At 39.7% G+C, this 22,358-nt stretch overlaps 2 long non-coding RNA genes across 2 annotated transcripts in view; one reads left to right on the forward strand and one right to left on the reverse strand.

The window, feature by feature from the left end:
- LOC307002724 overlaps positions 1-1,634 on the reverse strand; it is a 29,664-nt gene extending 28,030 nt beyond the window's left edge. Inside the window, exon 1 of the long non-coding RNA XR_013798524.1 lies at positions 1,398-1,634. This is a non-coding gene — a long non-coding RNA (uncharacterized lncRNA). The remainder of the gene's footprint in view (positions 1-1,397) is intronic.
- On the forward strand, positions 1,417-12,677 carry LOC307002725. Its single transcript, XR_013798525.1, has 3 exons — positions 1,417-1,797; positions 11,436-12,027; positions 12,121-12,677. It is a non-coding gene; the product is annotated as an uncharacterized lncRNA (long non-coding RNA).
- Positions 12,678-22,358: the final 9,681 nt, after the last annotated feature.

Consider the following 22,358-nt stretch of genomic DNA (forward strand, 5'->3'; position numbering starts at 1 on the left):
TCGCTTTCTCTCCATTACTCTTAAAGCACCCGGCCACCCAGCTGCACACAATTACAACCCCAGCAAGCATTCAGGCAAACCCCCACCCCTACAACAGGCCCAGTAATCAGTTAGATCTCAGCATGCCTGTTCAATGATCTGTTATTAATTAATCAATCAAAGCTAATCAAGGTAAACCTCACTTTTCAAGCAGGTCAGAACACACACTGCTCTACTCTACAAGTCTTTTCCTCTTGCCCTTCTTGAAAAAACATCAGATTTACAGTGCATAAGAAAATGTCCATGGTTTGGAGGGGGGTTTCAAAATATTTATGTTAATTTTGTACATTTTACTCAGTGGTTTTGCATTGAGTGGCCAAATTGCCAATTCGCAAGAGACATTTTAAGCATCCAACACCAGTAGCCTCGATTTACAGCTGATTTTACTGCCAAAATGAGCAGTAAAAATAAAAATGCTGCACTTCATAAGGTATCGCATTTATCCACCTCAACAGTGTAAAATAAATCTTACACAATTGAGCAGAAACAATAAAATGCAGGTCTTTCCATCTCATTAGTTTAGACATTTGTGAGAGTGGCCATATGTGCCTAAATATCCCTCTAAAACTACCGGTACACCTTTCTGTTGTTAAATGTATGGTAAAAACATGCAGCTATGATTGCCAGAATGTTATTGTAAAAACTACAATGACGAAGAAACAAGCATTACAGGATGGCAATTTTTTAGTTTATAATATTACAAGTTGTATACCATGACAACATTTTTGAGCTATACTGAACTTCTTTTTGGCGGTTTTGTAAACTGTACTGATAATAAAATTGATGACACTATAGAAAACCACATGATAATTTCAAGTTCATCAAAGTTGGGCTTTCTGGCAATGGTCAATAATAGCATGAAGAAAGAGTGTTAGCTACATAAACCACCATCAGGGTAACATACTAAAATAATGCAGTAAACATTTTCTAAAACAACATGTATGATACATGCATGTATCATAAAACACTCCAGTAATATATATATATATATATATATATATATACAGATTATATACAGATTATATACAGATAATATTACATTAATACTTTTTTCACAAATTAAAACAATTTTAAATTTAGTATTATTACATTAAATAGGCTATATCTTTTAAATAAATAAATAATTATATCAATATTTTTTAAACATAATAATATATGCGAACTTGTAGTTTACCATTGTATGTTACATACAGTAAGATGTCTGCCTCGAGCCAGCATATCTGTGAGGCCTAAAAATGGGTAACAGGGCTGTCTGGATAGGTTTGTAAACATAAAGTTCCCTATGTCAAAACGACTGTTGTTCTGATTGAATTTCTGGACCGTTGCTTAGATACAGTGTTGCAGGTGTTTATACTCACCTCACTTTTCAACAGCATTACTTGCATCCAGTGTTGGTGAGTCCACGGTACGTCAATAAACACCGCGTGGTCAATTTATGTCTAAACAACACCACGCGTAATGACAGTTATAAAGGCTATTATAGTGGTTAGACACATAATAAGTTCCTGAGATGTATAAATGTAGACATTCAAAAAAGAAAAGAAGTGGGCGAAGGACAGGACGTTTCTGTTTGTCCTCCAAGGTCTCCATAAACCATATAAAGGAGCAAAGACGGACTAGATATATCCACTGAGCGGCGCTATAGCCCGCAAAAATGATGTGTTAGAGCGCGGGCGCGGGAAAGCTCCAAGGTGACAGGAGAGCGAGGCACGTCACTTCTGCTGCACTACACACTGAACACCCCATGATGAAATGCAGGTAGGAACAATGTGAACATTTGAAGTTTTTGCTGTAAAAATGATATATTTAATAATAAAAATAATATCAATGATATAAAATAATATATACAGTATAAACTTACTATTCTGCCATAGCATTGTGAGCTTCAGACTGCTGGTAAACACCACAAATATAATTTAGCATCCTTTGAGCTGTTACAGTAGCATGTTTTTTAGTCTTGAACAAAGCTTGCCTCGCTGTAATGTTCATATAATGATCAAATCATTTGTAGCTTAGATTACTGGTTCTCTAAGTGCTTGCTTCAACTATTTATTGTACAAAATTGAATTTTAATAGTTCCATGCAATAATAGGCAGCACACACAAAATACATTGTGTTCGCTGTAATCTGGTTCATATTTCCTTTCACCTTGCACAGTTATTCATGTTTTTTTGAGGATGAGAGTATTTGCCTTTCTAGTTTCTTCCAGGTGAAAAATTAATTTTAATTAAAATACTATAGAATTTGTTTTGATAAGCTTATTTATTGTGCCTCCTTAAGTATGCAAGATTATATTTGCGTTGTATTATTTGCTTTCATTTTAGTTTAGTTTTGTTTTGTTTTGTTCCTGTTCTCCATGACCCTTTTAGACCTATGGCCCATTTTTGGGTCATAACCCACCAGTTGAGAACCACAAAGACTCAGTGATTACTCTATATTGCAGGCAGTTTACTGTGAAACGTAAAAGATGTGCACAGGTTTGGAGAAATGATAACGAGAGGGACAGGTTTACACCCATCAGAGTGAATCCGAGATGGGCATACAAGCAGATGGGATGTACAGTCTGAGTAGGGCATGAGGTCGACTCTCGACTTAGTGGCAAAGCTGTGGGCATTGCTTGTAGCTGTGTTTTTAAAAGTCTACTTAAGAAAGCAGATTGTTTGGTCAAATCAAACCCTAAAGAACATATTGCTGCAGTTTTTGCTTAGTCTTTGTCCAGAGTGCTACAGGCAGTGGGAGCAGACACCAAATGGTCTAAAAATTGTTATCATTATGTGTGTCTGGGGATGGGAAGGGTGAGTTACTTAGGTTCCTGAAAGGACAGATTGTCCTCTTTTGTCCTGCTAGCGCTTTCCTTTCTAGTTGAACAGCTCTCACGTTGGGGAGGAATAGAGAGGGTCAAATCTGTCCAGACACATGCAGGTCTTCAATATATGATGAGGCAGAACTGCTTTTGGCATTAATTTTATTACTCTGTTTTTTTATTGCTATTCCGAAATGAGATCGGCCAGATACTTATACGATCCCAAAGGTGTAGGCAAATGTTTCATTTTACAGCATTTCAGTTTAAAGAAACAGAAAATGAAAGTCAAGAAAACAAACGGCTCCTCTTGTCTCCGTCCAGTTGTATTTATTGGGAACTGCTGCGAAAACACTTGCTGTGGTTTGGTGGATTAACAGAGAGCCCCCTAATGGAGTAATTATAGAGAACCAAACATCTATTTTTCACCCATGCACCACCATTACTCTCAGTTTCTCCAGCCACTCCATTGGAAGTCACTTACACTCCTTACAATGAGTTATCATTGACTGCCATTTGGGCGTTATAGAGCAATTTGTCTTACTGGGGCCATGGGCTGGCCTCATTGCAGTGAACAATCATTCTCTCTCCAATATATCAAACATTCATGGGGAAAAAGGGAAGAAAATAGCCCACAAACAGATAGCAGTGAGTAGCTAATAGATACTTCCAAGGAGGGAGACAAGAAAAATTATTGTTAAAGATTAATGAGGCAGGGACACGGCTGCTCTCTTCGGCTGGGATGAAGAGGAAACACTGCCATACAGATAGCCCCCCTCTCAAGAAGTCACAACCTGTCTGTCCTGTGGGCCACACTGAGGTGAACATGGTTCCAGGCGGTATAGTGTTCACTGCTTTTAAATATCATCCTGGGAAATCTTATAGGCTAGCTGATTCGTATCATTTAATGTCAGATCAGCTCCGAATCAGAATTTCTAGGACATTCAGACGTTCTTTGAGTTGTGTTGAGTCGTTATAAATTTTATATATGCATTTTATATTTATGTGTATGTATATATTCACAATCCGTCTTGCTTACGTGACTATATATGTCTGACAGCAGTTATTGAATGTTGCATCTATTTTGACAAGCAAGCTGAAGTGAAATAAGTGAATAGTAAGACCCTTTAAAACACAATGTACAGTACAATGGAAATGTGCAACGTATATGAAATGGAGACATACAGATCATTTGAATGATTTTTTTTTTAAATGTCCTTGGTTCTAACGTAGGCTTTTCATATGCTTTTAAGTAAACAAGATGGGATTGTCTGCTGATGTCATAATGTAAGTTCTCATTTTGAATGGCCGCTAACCTTGGCAATTTTTTGTAGATTGAGATGATCCTTTGTACTTTCTTCAAGCCTCACTACTGGCAACTAAAGAAAAGCAATAGAGCCATACACAAAGCAATCTGGGCATCCTCTTCCCCCACTAAATGTGTTCTCGATGAAGGGTTAATAGTGTACTTAACTTTGTGTTTTGTTAGATTACTCTTTCTTTCAGACTAACACAATGACAAATAACCATTATTCTTTTTCCTGAGCTGATAATCGGGACAACTTCAACATTTTTTTTTACCAGCCCAAGTTAGACCATTAATCCTGGACGATTTCGCCGATAAGTGTTGACTGCCAAGTAATGGCCATGTCACTGAGGAAAAGAAAAAATATGTGAACAATTAAAAAATAGACAGCCATTATCTAGAGCATCCTCACTTCCTATTCACATTTCATTGGTTTTATTTGGAATGATCTTCACACAAACTACAACCACAATTATGGAATCAATGACTCTGCCATTTAAAACAATGGGATCGTTTTAGGATATATGGCCGTGTAATATTACACAATCTGATCTGGAGTACACATTTTTGTACCCTAAATTAATTAATTATTATAATGAATTGCTATAATTGTACTCTGCCTGATTTATTTGTCCATTATATAGACATACAGAGAGAGAGAGAGAGAGAGAGAGAGAGAGAGAGAGAGAGAGAGAGAGAGAGAGAGAGAGAGAGAGAGAGAGAGAGAGAGAGAGAGCGAGAGAGAGCGGTTATGTAACAAAATAACATACATTAAAATTACTACCAGCATGAAGTGCTTTAAAAAATAATAATAATGAAATCACGTGCTTTTACAAGCTTAGGTTTATTCTAACAGGAACATTTCACCTCATTAATTCCCCTTTGTGCAAAATAACTTGTTTTTTTTAATAGGTGACCTTTGATTTAAACAATTGATATGAAAATTAGCTTTCTCTGAAGTTTTCTGATATAAAAAAAATACTGTATTGTTTCCTGTAATCGGCTGTTGTTGGCGCAGCACTTTTTTATGTCCTTCATTAATCTTAGAATATTTCTGTCAATTGCAAGTTAATAATATCATTTTTGTTCATTTAGTTGCTCAGTGACAATTAAAGAACGGATGAATATTAAAAATGAAATAAATGAGTTCGCTCTGATTGTGACATTTTGATATTTCAATCAAAATATAAATTTCAAAATGAATCCAGAACTCTCAAATATTATTATTAATATCAATAGACTGTTTAGCAATATTATGAGGAGCACTTCACTGTAATTTATAATATCCTGTTAAGACGAGGACTACACCATTAAAGATAGAATACCTCTTCTTAATGTAAGTAACTAATAAATAATAGAGTATATGAGCTCTTTTAATATGCACAATTAAGAGCCAGTGCATTATGCTCTTCTCCTCTCTTCTCTTCTCTTCTCTTCTCTTCTCTTCTCTTCTCTTCTCTTCTCTTCTCTTCTCTTCTCTTTTTTCTTGTGGCATTGCCACAAAAAATGCCCCCTACCCAAATGCTCTGCTGAAATAAGCCCATTGTGTAAACACTATTGAGCTTTCTGTGGATTCAGCATACCAAACACAGCAAATGCAGGCCGAGTCACAGTTCTTAGCATTTGATATTCTGCATCATTGTGGCCTGAAACTCTATTTAGATCAAAGAGATTGAGAAGCCCAAATTTCAAATCCTCCCCAAAGCCCATTCTGGCTACTCTTTATTTAGCTCATTGGCATTCTGACCCCATGCCTCAGAGACTTTGAACCCTCAAAGTTTGGAAAGCTGAATTGCTCCTTTAAACACATTATCAGTGGGCCAGATTAAAGAATATCACTAAGCATCTTAAGGTTTTAGTGCAGTGTGGCGGCATGGACCGGGCCTCCAGAGCCACTTACTGCCATATACTGTATTAGGAATGGCTGACAAAACACACCAGAGGGGTTGGTGGGAAAAAAAAGCTGCGCTCTCATGGTAAATTAAGTTTGGGTTAAATGAAATAGAATAGGAGGAATGATCTAGAAAAAAGGAGTAAAGGTTAAAAGGAGCCTGATTGTTGTCTTTATTGTTATTGCGGATTTCGCTGAATTCCGCCATCCCTGGTCATTACGGACCATATGTGGGGATTTACAATGTGGTGTTTTATTTCCAGGATTGAGCGGTAAACGCAATATTATCTGTCCTAGAATGCCTAGAATGTGTAGTTGCCGTACATTCGCGTCCAGATTTCCAGGGTACTATCAGTTTCAGACAAAGCGCCATCTGCGAGGTGCTTTCAGTACAGCACAGTGGCGATTGTCATGATGTGAGAGATACATTTTTCCCCGCTCTTATTTGTTTTCTTTAGTATAGGCGAACAACGGCAAACACACAAAGGGGATTTTGAGACGTAAATCCTTCTTTTTTTTTGGGGGGGGGGGGGGGGTAGTGGTTTGATAAGGTGCAAAGATGCACTGCATTGAATGTATGTGTTTGTTCTCCTGAGCAGCTCTCACACCCTCTCTCCCTCCCTCCCTTCTTTTCTTTCTCCTCTTCAGTCTCATCAGCCACCGTGATTAAGATTTGGCACCTTGGACCACATTGTCTTCATTTGGAAATATTTCAGCTGCATTTGTGCCACTCGGAGGAGAGAAAGAGATAAAGGAGGAGAAGGGGAAAAACACACCCTGTTGTGTGAATCCTAGAAAGGCCTTGAACCCTGCCATTCATCCTATTCACTTCATCAGCTGAGTCTAATTGCTAGAGAGGACAGGAGACCCAAGGCCTGATTGTTCCTTATCCTCTTTGGAGCCTTCTGAGGCATGAAAAGCGAAAGGCCTGCTTTTGATCTTTTTTTTCTCTCTTCTCTCTCCTCTCCTCTTCTGGTTTTCTTTCTCTTCTCTGTCGTCCCCTGCTATCCTTTCCCTCCGAATGACATTCTCCTTTCACATCCTTGCCCTCTTCTCCATCCATGCAAAATAATTATCAAGCTCTGCTTCATCAAATAATGCTGGAGATAGGAGGTCACGGCAGGGAGGGCCAGAGGTCTGGAGGGGCGACCCTGAGCTGTGGAGAAGCTCCTAGCTCATCTTAGCGGCATGCTCCTTAGCTCAGGGCACCTTTATGTACCTTGACCCCGGTTTTCGTTTGCCTCTCTTAATGAGACCCTCTTACACAGCCGACGCGGTCCCGGCCCTGCCCTGTTAGGGGGCTCTGTGGTTGTGAGGCCAAAGTACAATAAGACACAGAAGCCGTGCTCAGACAAGGGCGCATCTGTGCAGTATTATTAAGGCCTGAAGAAGAGCTCATGCTTCTCAAAGTCCCACAGGCTCGGAGACTAGATCTATTGACACCTACTTGTCCTCGGCGGTCAACGCCTTTCAGTGGAGGGCCAGCCTACGCACATAAGTTCTTATTAGAAGTAATTTCAGGCTGCTTATTTAGAGAGGCAAGTGCTTAACTTGCTTTAGGTGACCGTGCGGGCCACGGTGGAAGTGGGTGAATTTGGTGCAAAAAATAATTCTTTAGACTCTAAAGACGACAAAGGATGTCAAAGGCCAACTCTGTCAGGGGACGAAAATAGTTCTTCAGATGAAGAATTGTGCACAGCAAGTATGCAGACACTTATTCTCAAGCTTCAGCCACTCTTACAAGCACTTATTAGGACAGTTGTTTAGAAGTGGAGTGGGGTGAATATTGTTGGATGACATTTCAGACTTTTGTGTACAAGAGGCCTGTTGATTTTGCTTATTATTTTGAAAGTAGTTTGAGAAATATTATTTATCATGCAAAAATTATGATACTTATTAAGGGGTCATTTAGTTTTCTTTTATGATTTAAACATATTGAAAGTTAGTCAATTGTAAGTTCTATTCTAAAATGCAGTCAATTGTGTGTTTAAAAGCAACAAATCACACTTTCATAAGCTCCACCCCCCTTCTTGGTTACTGTTGCTAATTCATATGAGTTTTGACAGAATGTCCCATACATTTTGAGTTTTCTGTGAACAGCATGATTTTTTTAGACAAATGTTCTCCTAAAGTGGTAAAAACTGGTTGGATATTATTATTCTAATGGGAATTAATTGTGACATGAATTGAGCACTTTTATCTGCCGAAATTGTTAAATTACGCAGTAACGTGATTTAATAGAGCTGTAGTGACTGCTAATAGATCCAACCGCTTCTGACAGTCAGCTCAAAAGAGAAAAGGCTCAATTTAAAACATTCACATTATTGTAAGTTAAAAGAATGGTTTCTAACATTTCTACAACATATTCACTATACTGTGAACGTTAGTTATTATCCACACTCAAATTACCTAATTGTAGCTTTAAAGATTTTTTGGAAAAGCTAAAAAAAAAAAAAATGTCCATAACATTGTGCTTAAAATGATACAAACACAGATTATCCAAAGACTTACATTAGAAAAGACCAAAAGCTTGTCTGAGAAAATTGGCGGTTAGCAACAGTTGCTAATGTTGGATTGACTTGTACAATTTTAAGACAGGGTTTAGCGAAGAGTCTATTGTTTATCACTCTGACCAATACTGTTTGATATGCAGCACTTTGCTCAGATTTCCACTTGTTAAGTATCCGAGACTACAAGCGTTCCCCGTTGTTCTGTAGAGCTGAATATATGAAGTCTTTTATTATTATAAGTGTGCACAGAGGAAACCTGACAATAAAAACAATAACTAGTTGTTAACTCTGCTGTGCTAGCAAAGTGCATAATAAAAAATAAGCAGACAGAAAAAAGTATGTAGCAAACAAACAAGACGGCAAACAGAAACCTTTAAGCAATCATGTAAAGCACGTCGAACATCTGAACACTGTGTGAGAACAAAGCGGAGCCCCTGTCAGCCCATCGATCTGCTCCTGAAGGCACTCGTACACACACACATATCTACATTCACAAGGCTCCGACTGCACCCCGTCTCTCAGAGAATGCTTGTATTGATCTGGCCCACTTCTGTAGAGTTAACTCACTGATAAAACCTGACCACAGGGCTTCCATGGGCCCAAGAGCGTTTGGAATGCTGTTGAAAAAAACAACGGGAGAGAAAAAAAAGATGAAACACAAAGCGAGTGGAAAAAGATCGCTGCCTGTACGTCCCCTCAGTCTGGAGAGACGAAGCTCTTTGACAGTTGTCTTTTTGGCTGGCATTATTTATATATTTCTCCAGCATTGTGTGCTTACAATGCTGTCGAGTGTACCACGTGGATTGACAAGCGTTTGTAGATGTTGCACATATTGTCATCTCCTCGACTGCACCCACTGAAATTTCTCTTAAAAAATTCACAGCGATGTGTGGAAAAGCAGATTTATTTATTTTTTATCCCGTATTAACGAAAAGGGTTGGTCAGTGCGTCTGTGCGTGTCTGCATCTCGCAACGTGTTGCTTGTGCGAACGCTTGCGTGTGTGTGTGCTCGAGCGCATCCAACAGTATATGCCAGTGTGGATGTGTGTTTGTGTACGTGTGTGAACGTGTATGCGTGTTACCATGTTAGAATGTGCAGCGTTGTCATGTTTGTTACATTCCATGTGGGAGGGTCTGCTGAGAGGCAGGCCATCTGTAGTGTTCTGAAGATCGACATGTTGTAAAATGCGATTGGAGAGTGTGGAGACTCAACTTGTCAAATCTTGGCACATAATGAGGCAGACGGGAGTGAAGGCAGGAAAAAGATTCAGAGATAAACAATTAGATTAATCCCAGCGGTAAAGGGCACAGACAATGGGAGGACTCAAAGAAAAAACTAAATCAATATGGCAACTGCTGAGGACACAATGGAGTACAGTGAGGAAGAGACTAACACTTATTTCTCAGATGAGAAGACATACAGACACATGGCGGAGGAGTCACGACTTGTTCGAATCAATACCGGTGTCAGCACCGGAAGCTCTACCGCCTGTTCCTCACACGTTTTTCCGTTAGAGACAGCTTCAGATGTTACGGTATATATGGTGTAGTCATGTACCACAAAAGCACATCCTAAAAAGCCCAAACAAAGACATAGGGATAATGAAGTGAATTAGGGGCCGCACTCGCCTCCAGCTACAGCCAACTGATGATCTTTTAGGAGGAGAGTCGTTGGGGACCGCAGTGCTTTCACACCCCCTGAGTCCAAACATAATGGAGCATGATCTGCAGCCTCAGTCTGGGCCGTCCCAGCGCGCCGCTGCCCCTCTCAGGCCCTGCCCAGACTCGCAGGTCTGAACCGACGTCTCAGGCGCCGTATCCCGGCAAGTCTCACAGGGCCGTCCGTGCCAGGGCGCCGGGGCCCGACTGAAGCCGGGATGTCCTATGTGCTAGCGGGAAAGGGGGGTGGATATACTGACTGAGTGAGTAATGCTGGCCCCGGCTTACCCCACTGGGACGCAGAAAGGCGTTGACCAGAAAGGTGTGAGTCTGCAACGCAGCACCCCGCCCATTGTCATGTCTCCAAGGAGGCTGGTACACCGGCGAGTCATCGGCAGGGTTCCAGCCAAAAAACACGAGGAAGCCAGGAGTGTCTGGGACCTGTATAGACTATCGGCCCAGTCCCAGGGAGAGAAGGGCCGCTGCTCCACTGACCTCCAGCAACCTGTCAGTCTGTCATCCCCGCCTGGGGAATTAAGAGGGGAGGGAAGAGATGGGGGAAAAAAAGAACATGTATTCTTGCTTGTTGTTCTTAGGACCGATGCACACTTGCTTTACCTGCGGGAATGAGATGGCTGAAGAAACATCTGCCAAAGGAAGGATGTTGTGTTATAAACTAATATAAATGTTTATTCCATGAAATGCTTTTTGCTTCTCTCAATTGTTACTATTTAAATGCAACATCCATAACTTATTTTGTTGCTGATTACATGAATGTTAGTCATTATTAATCAAAATAAATAATGAAATACATTTTGTGAAGGAAGAATTAGAATCTTTAGCATTTATTTCAGTTGGGAAAAAAATCTAAAATAGTCAACTTGACAAGAAATATCAAGTTTCTGTGTGATCAACACATCTCTCCTTTAAACAAAACATTGTAACTATAAAATGGCAAGGTACTAAATATTATTTAGAGTGAGTACACATTATATTTTTGGTCTATTTTGTTAACTCTTTATCTGTTCAGTATATAAAAATATTCATATTGAATCTGTGTATTTTGCAGAAGCTGCTGCAGTGTATTGATTGAAAATTCTGTATTGTCAAAGACAAAGAACGTTTGGAGTGAGTTCCACCGCATTTGGTTGCTTTCCCAAGGGACACTAACGATTCTGTTTCTCTTCTTTTTTCTCTTTCTCACCCTCTCTCCCTCTCTCTTTCTTTCAGCCTAACAGAAAGAAGAGATATAAATGGTGTGGTGTTGCCTCTTTATGTTGAGAGCAGCGAACGCGACGCCTCCCAGACGGGGAGAGATGGCGAACCCTAATAATACCAACCCATACAATGGCTCTGACAGCCCAGCTATAAAGCAATCAGGGTCCCAGGCATTCCAAATCTCTTTAACGCCCACCCTGCAACAGTCTGGAAGATGGGTGGCTGACCTGAGAGCTGTCAATCATGCTGCCGTACCTGCTGGAGCCTGGGCGGAGTAGAGTCGGGGGCATGCAGTCCATCAGATCTGTTTTCACACTCCCCACACTAACACTGCAAGCATAACCAAAAAGACACACAAAAAAACGCCCCACTGCCCTACTCTTAATTAGGGACTGAGGCTTGTTTGGTATTAAATGGAGAAGGGGAGGGCAAAAGATACAGGGGCGCGCCGAATCCCGTGGAGACAGAGAATAACCTTTTCCCTTGATTTTGGAATAAGGCATTGATTTGTCATGCTGTTTTGTACAGGCGAGAGCTCTCCCAGTGGTGCGCTACAAGCTTGGAAGGAAGCAAAGAGACAGCTACGCAGAGAAAAGGAAAAACAGTACGGCTAGTTCATTATCCGTTTGTAGCTCATCCATGCAAATAGATCACCGTGATACTGTGGTTATTAATGGCTTTCTCCTGTTTCCTCCAGGGTCTTCCCATCTGAAGCTCACCGGCTGAAAAGCTTCTCAACTGCTTTTCTTTTTTCACCCATCTACCTTTTGACCAAAGCAGTGAGTCCTTCTTCCTGTACACTTTCACCTGCTACCGTCGGCGGTTATGTCCGAGAGCAGTGCAGCCTCAAGGGCTTCGATCAGAGTGTTTCTCGCTCTTTAAGGGCTGCATCGCACATCCGCCTACAGATCCGGCCTATTTAGTCCTATTTAATTCCCCACTGTTTAGGTAGAAAACATATGTATTTGCAAGGAATGTCATACTGTTTTATAACAAGACAATGTACAATTCCCAGTACACTGCAGAAAAGGGAAATAGCTTTTCACTCAGTCGTTGTACTGTGGTTTACAAGCAATAACTAAATAATGATCTACTGTGCATTTTAGTTGTGTTGATGTAATTGCCATATTAACATGAATTAACATTTACTCGACCTTTTTCCAATAACCTCAAATGTGACCTGACAGTGCTCATTTAAACAATGGACACCTCGAGTTGCATACCAATAGAATAAAGTTCTGCCATGAAGCTTTTATATATATATACACATTTATTGTTTATTGTGTGTGTGTGTGTGTGTATATATATATATATATATATATATATATATATATATATATATATATATATATATATATATATATTGGGGGGGATGGAGGTGGGGGGGATGGAGGTAGGGGGGATACAAATATATCCAGGCCGGCTTGGCCCCATTTATTAAGCATTAGCATAAAGTGATAAACATAAAATGAGTATAAAATGAATTTAAATTAAGTTTGATGTTCAATTAATACTCCTGTAAATCTTACAGTAAAATTATCTCTAATATAACTACACTTTTGTTGCAAAAGTCATATGTATTATTCTTTTACTTTTTCTTATACCTGTTGCCATGCTAATCGGCATGTATTAAGAAAACGACAACCTGCTCATTTGCTAGTAGCAATGGATTTTCACACCAAAGTCTTTTTAAATGTGAAAAACAATTGATGTCTTGTTAGGGGACCTCACAAACTACATTTCATAACAATGTGCCCTGGGTGTTTACAATATTCCAGAATCGAAAAGGCAAGAAAATAAATTACAGTCCATAATAAATATATACGTTTCCTATACGAAATATGCGTTATGACTCCTGCTACTCTAAAGGTTTGGAGATGAAACATTAACGAGGTTTGGCAGCCAGTGGGAGATGAGTTCTGCCGAAGTGTTGTTTATTCAAACCCATGGAGACACTCCCCAGACTCTGCCCTTGTGTTCGGCTGACCAGACGTCACCTGGGGCCAGCTTAGGAGGCCTGCCTGTCGGGTCATGGATTGGCTTGTTGTCCTGCAGGGTCCCTAGCGGTGTCTCTCACATGCTGTACGTCTGATCCTGTGCAGCTGGATGGAAGGTCCACATGTACCTGGCCTCACCCTGAGGAACTGAGGGTCAGAGAGTCAGGGTGCAGCAGACCATCCAATGTTTCAGGATTCGTTCTGGCCTTATTTGAAGCCAGGCTGTGATCTAAAAGTTTCATGCAAATTCTGTATTTCCCATGTGAGTGCTAAACTAAAGCACAGCATCAGCTCAGTGTGTTTAGGGGGCTGCCTCTATGCTGCCATGTATTGAGTTCAGGGTAGATTTTTGAGAAATGTGCATACTGTAGCTTAAGTATGTGGGTTTGGGTAGGCATTGAGACTGACTTCCTTCATTTAAAAAGTTTGTTACCAAAACACACACACACACACTACTGTTCAAAAGTAGAGTCGGTAGGTTTTTTTTTTTTTTTTTTGAAAGATTTATCTTATGCTCATTGATGCATTTATATAATAAAAAATAAAAAAAGGAAAACTATATGTTTTAAAATATGTTATTTATTCCTATGTTGGCAATGCTGCTGCTGATTGGTAAACCTGGTGGCTTTGATGTATAAAAATAAATAAAAATATAAAAAAATATAAAAAAACAGCAGTTATTTGAAATAGGAATGTTATCCAACATTTTGTTTTTACTGTCACTTTTGATCAATTTAATGCATCCTTGCTGAATAAAAGTTTAATTTCTTTCAAAAAAAATCTTTAAACTAAAAGTATTCTTTTATTATTATTTTGACAAAATAACTGGACTAGAGTCATTAAGGTGGTTCAAATGAAAACTTAAAACCTGAAAACCGGTATATGTTATCATAACATGATAAACCACATTGTTTATCATTGATTTGTTTCCCTTTACCTAAACTCATCCAAACTGTTTGACTTAACTTGCTGCTGGTCCATTGTCATGAAGTCTTAGGTGGAAAATAAACCCGGTGCCGAGTCGTTGTCAGACCTGTGTGACCAATGACATATCATCCTTCAATCTGTCATGTTTAACTAAAACCAATACCCATTCAAAGCAGCATCCATCAGTGTTAGTTCTCAACAATGACAGATTGCCTTTGCCTCTGTACCCGTAGCATCTGGATCCTCTCTCTGCCCCCTTTTTCTGTTCTTTATGGTAAACAGCCTGAACAACAGCTGGGCAATGGGAATTTACAAGTTAATCAATTGTTAGTTAGGAGCTACTGCTGTGCCCTATATCCAACCATCTGCAAGTTAATATTCATTTACCATGCTAATTTTCCCAAAGGTAACAGTCTATCTATTTCTACTTGGGGGATTTCGTCATTCTTAAGAACAGACTAAATGACATGTAACACAGAGTTAGACAATGGCATGTCGAGCATATAATTGGTAGGTTGTCAAAAACTGTACTACACTAAAATACGGTTATTGGATGCTAGCCCTTAAAGAAGTATTAAAAGTTAAATGATTTTAAATCAGAAGGTTGGTCTGAGCAAGGCATATTTAGGAGACTAAGGAATTCATTTTGGTTGCCTCCTTTTCTCTTTCTCTCCCTTTTTCCGTCTCCTCGGATCAGTTTAGTCTTGGTGAATGTGATACTGCTCTTTATCGTGGTTCTGTCCATGAACTGCACCAGATAAAACTGCTACATATGTGCAATGACCCAAAATCATTCACCTCCCACAACTTATTTGCCTTTAGCCAAACAAATGAGCTTTGGACAACCTCTTCTGACTTAGCATTCCAACTGAGTTTCTCATGGAATGTAAAAACTTTACTCCCATGAGCGGCAATAACTAAACTAAAACAAGGCCCTTTTTCTTTCAGATAACACTCTCTCCAAGACTTATCTATTGAAGAATTGAAAACTTTAATGCAGACAGCACCTTTAACATTTGATATCATTCTTGAACTGATTGCGGTTCTTTTGGAGCACTTAGGGTTAGGAAGCCTACAGGACACGTTTTCGATACAGCCCCTCTATGGGGTTTTCACTGCACCATATAGTGCAACATCCATCTCACATATGTTGCCTCTGTGCCTTGAGCCAAGGGTTTGGAGCAAGTGCGGGTGGGCTTTTACAACTCTGCTTCTAGCGCTGGCATTCACCTTTCCACGTCTCCTCATCGCCATGGCAAAGAGATCAAGCTCGGCTTTATTTATAATCTGGCTAACCTCACGGCATGACCCCTGCACACACATCACACGGCAGGGTCACATCCCTCCTCTGCACCTCCTCTGCTGTTCTAACATTCCAACATGGCTCTAGGACAGCAGCCCCAGCAAAACTTCTACACTCCTCGCTTCACAAAGAAGCCCAGATCAGAGCAAAGCTGGCCCCGCTCTGGCCCTTCGCCAGGGCTGAGGCAGCTGGGGGCGTGCTCTAATCAGGAGACAATAAGAACGCACTGACTTCCTGCGCCTTGCATTGTGGGTCATCAAAGTTGTACTTTTTAACTGCTTAACTAATGAATGTGCTTTTGAAATGAGACGTAACACCCACAAAGCTACACAGGCTATATATGAAGCTTTGACTTTCATTTTACATTACATTTTTGTCACACACATCTTAATTCACGAAAGTCGTTTTTTGGTAGCACTTTATTTTAAGGTGATGTTGTTACACGTTACTACTGTACATGTTCTTACTATAGTAATAACAGTAAATTATGCATAACTACAAGTAACTAACCCTAAACCAAACCGTAATTCTATAGTAAGTATAGTTAATTAATATTACTCAGTATTTATTTGAGTAATTGACCTCAGTAGACTTCAGCAATAATATTAATGTAAAACTGCGCTGCAGTGTTTGTCTTGTTGCTAGACCGATTGTTTTGAGTATTGTATGGAATATTTCGTTAAGATTATTAGTTATAATTAGTTTTTTTTTTTTTTTTTAAATAGAGATCTCGATTCTCCCACGATTCTGAACAGACAACTAAACAAAATAACATGAAATTTACTAGAGGTTCATACAAAATGTTATTTGCTGCAGTCTAGATAAATAACTTGAAATAATTATTTAAAAAATCTGAGTCAATGATAAAGACTTCAATTGTTTCATTACTGGATGAATAAGCATTTCTGAACGAATCTCTTTAATGAATGATTCAATGACAAATACATTATTTAACAGTCACTTGTCACCAAGTATGTCAAGTTACTTTCAAATGGTTTACTCTATTTTGCTACAGTAGACATCAGTGAATATAAACTTTTATTCCAGTTCTTCTGGCCCAGATCCGGCCCACATCTAGTACGCGTTGAATCCACATGTACCAGATGTGGCCCGGATCTGGGCCGACACTATGTTGCTGTATGGGGCAGATTTCAATGTTTGCTATAATCGTACTTGTCATAAGTATACAAGACAAAGCCGAACCATTGTCATTTAGGAAAAAGATCTGTCACTGTATGAATCGAGATCGCGTTCCTTTAACGATTAATCGTGCGGCTCTAATATAGTTTATTATCATAATGTAGTGACATTTTCTAACATGTTCTATTCTAACTCTTCAATCTAGAGAATACAGGTTCCATTAGCCTACATGAAAATGTCTACAAAAGAAAGTAAAGGCGGAATACAATTCCAAAAGTATTTTTTGTTCCTCTATTCACTGGGTTGAAAGAAAAAAATTAAATGAATAAAAAGAAAAGCTGATATTTCCTTTTAACTTCACCAGGCAAGATATAGCAGAGTGATTTAACCGGGCCAGGTTAACTAAGTTATAATTAACAGATCACAGGAAGGTAGAGGGAGGTTGCGCTTTCAATGGCTCCTGGTGGCCTCACGAGTCAGAGATGATAAATCTCCCCCTGACTTCCCCCTGTACAAAACCTAAAGCTCATTCAACTTCACATCCATCAGTGTTGGCCTGAAAGCCATGACAAAGCACTTTCAATTACACCAGTAACTGACTCTGGAAGAAGTTCATAGCTGGTGCTTGGCTGAGCGGAGTCATAGGGGTGGGAGCAGATGGGAAAGGGGGTAAGAAAAGCTGGTTTGGTGGCATCTGTGATCCCCCCCTGCAAAAAAAAATATAGACCGGGGGGCGGAGCGTGTGTTCCGAAGACATGGATGGTCGTCGGCCTGGGATCCCAAGAACAATTCACCTATTTTGTGTGCTGTCACCCCAGCCTTCTGATTTATGGGTGAGACACCCTTCCTGCGACCCATGTGGTCCATCAGCTGGGCACAGGGGACATGGCAGTGATTAGAGAGAGAAGTATGAGAGGCTCCTCATTCAGGGCCCTCATCTGCTTGCAGAGGGCCTATCAGAAGGCCTATCAGCTCTCCAGCGGCGATGCAGCCAGAGTTAGAGTGCCATTCTTAACCTAAAACCATCACAGGATAAGCCCGTACACTGTTAATGTCTGCATCTAATTTCGGGCTTTTATAAAGTAGATTCCTAATTATATTATGTGGAGTTGAAAGCTGAGTGTGAGCACTCCAAAAGTTAACACGCTAATGTTTTATTGGAGTGATTTTATACATAATTGCATGACCCTCTCTGGCACTTTGGGCTTTCACTTTGTTGAGATAAGTAATCCAACGCCACTATGTAAATGGTTAATTAATTCACGTGGTATCTGGAAAAGTGCAATGTTTTACTTGTAAAATGCAATTAATTCAAGGGAAATATTAACTCTTTGCAAGAATAATGAAAGCAGCAACAACAACAACAACCAGATAGATTTTGGAAATCAATTTGTGTAAGAATGAAAGGGCATCTGCACCAGAGAGAAAAAAAGAAGAGTTTACTCGCTCATGCATTTCTCTCAAAGTGCTTTATTATATACAAAACATGGTGCAAAATCCTCAAAGGACAATGATCCTTTAAAAGAAGTTCTGACTCCGATGCCCTGATGAAAGACACCCTCCTCTATCAGGATTCGTGGGCCTTTGCTCCCTCACTTCAGGCAATTATGACACACAGGAGATCTTTGACTGTTCCAGGCACCCGGCACATGAAAAAAGACCAGCCTTTCCTTTCAGGCTGAGTGGTAAAAATAAGCTTGCTCTCCTCCATTGCGGTGCATTCATGACCCCTGCAATAGTGGTAAGCATCTATCTGAACAAGCCACTGGGCAAAACAAATCACTTGCGATTTGTAGAATTATAAAGATTTTAATAGCCGTTATGTTTCTCTCTCAGATTGGTCTTTATTTCCAAGTGTCAAAGTTTGCTGGACGCCCCAGGCTTTTAGAAACCAGTAATTGGTCTACTGAGAGAAAACGCTTTTCCCTTAGTGATTGAGTGCATTTGTTGCAGTGAACTTGAGGGTATCCCTCAAAAGATTGTGGGTCTGGGTCACGAGAGCTTGTAACATATCGAGCAGAAGCCAATTCGCATCCACACAACTCGCCGTTCTCTTTCATATGCAGTTTTTGTTTAGGGAGATAACCTCATGGAGCAGCTTGAGATTTTGATTGCTAATTAGTTTTGTTGCTAGATAACACAGCGTACACTAGGAGGGCTTCGCTTGTTGAACTTGGGGAAGAACCTGCATTAATTCAGAATAATTGTCAGGGAGTAACAGGAACACTGGGAGTGTCTGCTGCATCGAAAAATCCAAGCAAAATGTCTTTGTTTTCTGTTTTCCTGCTCTTTTTGTTTTCAGCGTAAAATACTCACTGTTTCTTGCAGTTTAACAACATCCATTTTTTTAAACGTCTTTCTTACTCGCAAAGTGAATTTCTTTTATTGTTTTATGTCTGCTATTTATGAAAACATTGCAGATACATAATAGACTACATATAGACTACATCGTAAAGGTGCATAGGATGAACTTTTAAAAAAGGAAACTCTTGAAATAAATTCCTACTTTTCACACTCTCAAATGTGTGTTTTTTTCCACATGTGTGGGTTTGAGATTCAACAGGGTTTATGCATTTTTCTTCTTCTCAAAATAGTTAACATTTCCACCAAATTTAAAATCAACACTATTGTGTTTAACAGTTGTGTTGGAAATGTCATCATTTTTGGCAGAAAAAAAAATCATAACACATTTTTTCACACTAAAAATATTACAATGGTTTGTGAATTTTACTCTCTTCAGATTATCTTACTTGAAATATTTTTTTAATAATGCATATTTTTAAGTAATAATTTTAATAATTCCTGTTTGTATGGCCATTTAAAGCATTTCAATGTGTTAGGTATAATAAAAATCAAACCCTTGGGCATAAAAGTTAGGAAACACCATCTAAAAAAAGTAATTTTCCTAATTTTCTTGGCAAATAGGTTTTGGTGTCCCCACTTTGCCCGCACATGGAGCCTTTGGAGCAACACAAATGTTAACTCATTTTGACTAACATATTGCCAGCAGATGAATGTCAATTCAAAGCCACAAAGCAATGCTTGCCCCCCCCCCCCCCCCCCCATCAGTAAGAAGTCCAAAATGTCATCCTAATAAATTGCCTTTTTTTCGCTTCAAAGTCACCCTTTGCTCTGGGTTTAGGGCCAATTACCACCTCAGCACTTTGCCTGGTCTTTAACATTACCCAGAGCAGAACACAAAACAAACCAGTGGAGCATTGCAGGGACCTCTGTAAACCTTGCTGACCAGTGGCTGTAAATCTTTCATTCATCGTGTTTAACCAGATCCACCAGCTATTCAGCAGCACATCCGTCAAAGCTGGGAAAGAGTCGACGATGACAGAGTGCCTCCGATTGTGCCGTACAATAACTTACTCGCCGGTCATTGACTAAACCTTCTCAGTGCCTCCAGACTTGTAGCCTGAAGGACTGTTGATGTGATCCATTTACGAGCCTGCACTCTATATATTCACGAGCGCCACAGCAGGCTCCATGTGTGAGGATAAAACATGGGGAGAGTGGACAAATGTTTTTATGTCTAGGGAACATGTGCTCACAATGCCGGACAAGTGAAACTTTGCCTTATTGGTAGACAGCAGTCAGCTATGGAGCATGACAGACTGTGGAACACTGTGGAAATGATACTTTTGGTTATGGCAACAACTAAAAAAGGCTTTGTATAGACCCCTTTTGCGCCGATGTCACAATTACGTCACGATGCTAGCTGGTTGCAAAAAAGTGAAAACTGGAGGCGGCCACAAACCAGCACAGATTCGACTACATAATAAGGAGCTTAAATTATTATTATTATTATTATTATTATTATTATTAAATGTCATCTTGTTGTGTTGTTGGGTTCTAGAATCGACGGAGTACAGGCTCCAATTTTAAATTTTATCACATAATGTTTTCTAAATTATTGTGATTATTTGTGAATCATCTATGATTGTTGTTTTGATTGATTGTGACTAGACTTTTTGAAGAACCTGTTAAGAAAGGGTAATCAAATACATAGGTAAAAAATGAATATGCTGTATCTGGAATTTTTATTTCTAGAAAATATTCACATAATTAAAATTGCACCGTAATGTCACTCTTTAAATTGTCGTCTTCTGGCCTTGGCGCTGGCTAGGCAGAACTTCGGATCGTACCACAAGTCTTGTAGCCGTGGCCATTCAGCGCATAGTTATAGGAATCTAAAGATGTATGTGCCCTCAGTTTCTCTTTACGCTCGGTCAGGCTTCTCAAACGGAGGTAGCGTTAACGGTTAATCCTATCAGATCGTCCATCCATTGACTGAGCGTGTAGGGGTCGGCTGGTTCGTTAAAATTAACTTTTGCAAATAACAATCGTGGTCCTGGACAGTGAGTAAGCTTGCAAATTAAGATAAAATCAGATTTTCTCCAGTCTTTGTTAAAAAACAAGCTAACAAAACTTGCAAACTAACGTTAGTGAAGCGGCCAGAGGGATTGTTCTGCAACCAACTAAGCTCCGCCCACAAAAAAACGTCACCATGTTTACTAACTGAAAAGGGGTCTATTGAAAAAAATCCCCATCACTTATGATATATTGTCTTTTACTACATATAGGCCTATACATTACAATATGTCAATTTCATCAGCACTCACATCCAAGTCAATAAATTCACAAATTCTGGTGACCACTGGCGCTAATTTCCTTGTTTTAATATGACTGCAAATCTGACTGAACAGTTTTGTTTGAAGAGGGGACGTGACAGTAATGTCCCGCCATTACACACATATGCACGCAGACATACACACATTGGCAGCCGAGAGGTAATAGAGTTGGCTGCAGCTCCGGTGGTCTCCTCGTTATAGAAGTGGAGAGTGTCAGCTGTGACAGTGCAGGTAGCTAAAACACCACTTAAGGTTTTAGCTGGAGCGGCTTTTGGAGAGAAAGGAGCATGACCCGTGCTACCTGCTCCCACATCCCACACACCCTTTCTGCCTGACAGCCACTCAATGGCAAGTGTCTGCCGGCATAGTGAGAGAGAAGAGCCTGCCAACAGTGCTGAGATGAAAATGATTACCACACATCCCTCTAGTCTCACTCACTGCAAACTGATACCTATTAACAAGCGGCTGTCAACATGTAAGACAAGCTTGGGGAGACAGAGAGAGAAATTGAGAGATATGAAAAGTGAAAGATAAAGAAAGTGAAAGAATAATTCAATAGTCAGAATTACTGATAGCGACGCGTGACTGAGCCTGGCACAATGACACTGTAAACTATGAGGGGAAATATATTTTCGTACATGTGCCTCTATTAGCTTCAGCGCTCTCTTAAATTAAATCTTAAGTGTTTTCAGTAAAACGATTCAGTCATATGTGAGGAAAAAAGCCTGATCTGTTTCCCTTAATGTCACTAATAACAGTATCCATATACACACTTGAAAGAACTCTGTGATGGTCCATTTAGTACACATTGTTAACTCCATATATAAATACGATGAGTTCACAGGGGTGCGCAGTTACTCGCTCAAACTAAAACCAGAAGACTATGTTATGAATTTCTGTCTGGAGATCTGCAGACAGATGTTGTTTTACA

This window comes from Phoxinus phoxinus, assembly GCF_949152265.1.
Source record: "Phoxinus phoxinus genome assembly, chromosome: 8".
NCBI lineage: Eukaryota > Metazoa > Chordata > Actinopteri > Cypriniformes > Leuciscidae > Phoxinus > Phoxinus phoxinus.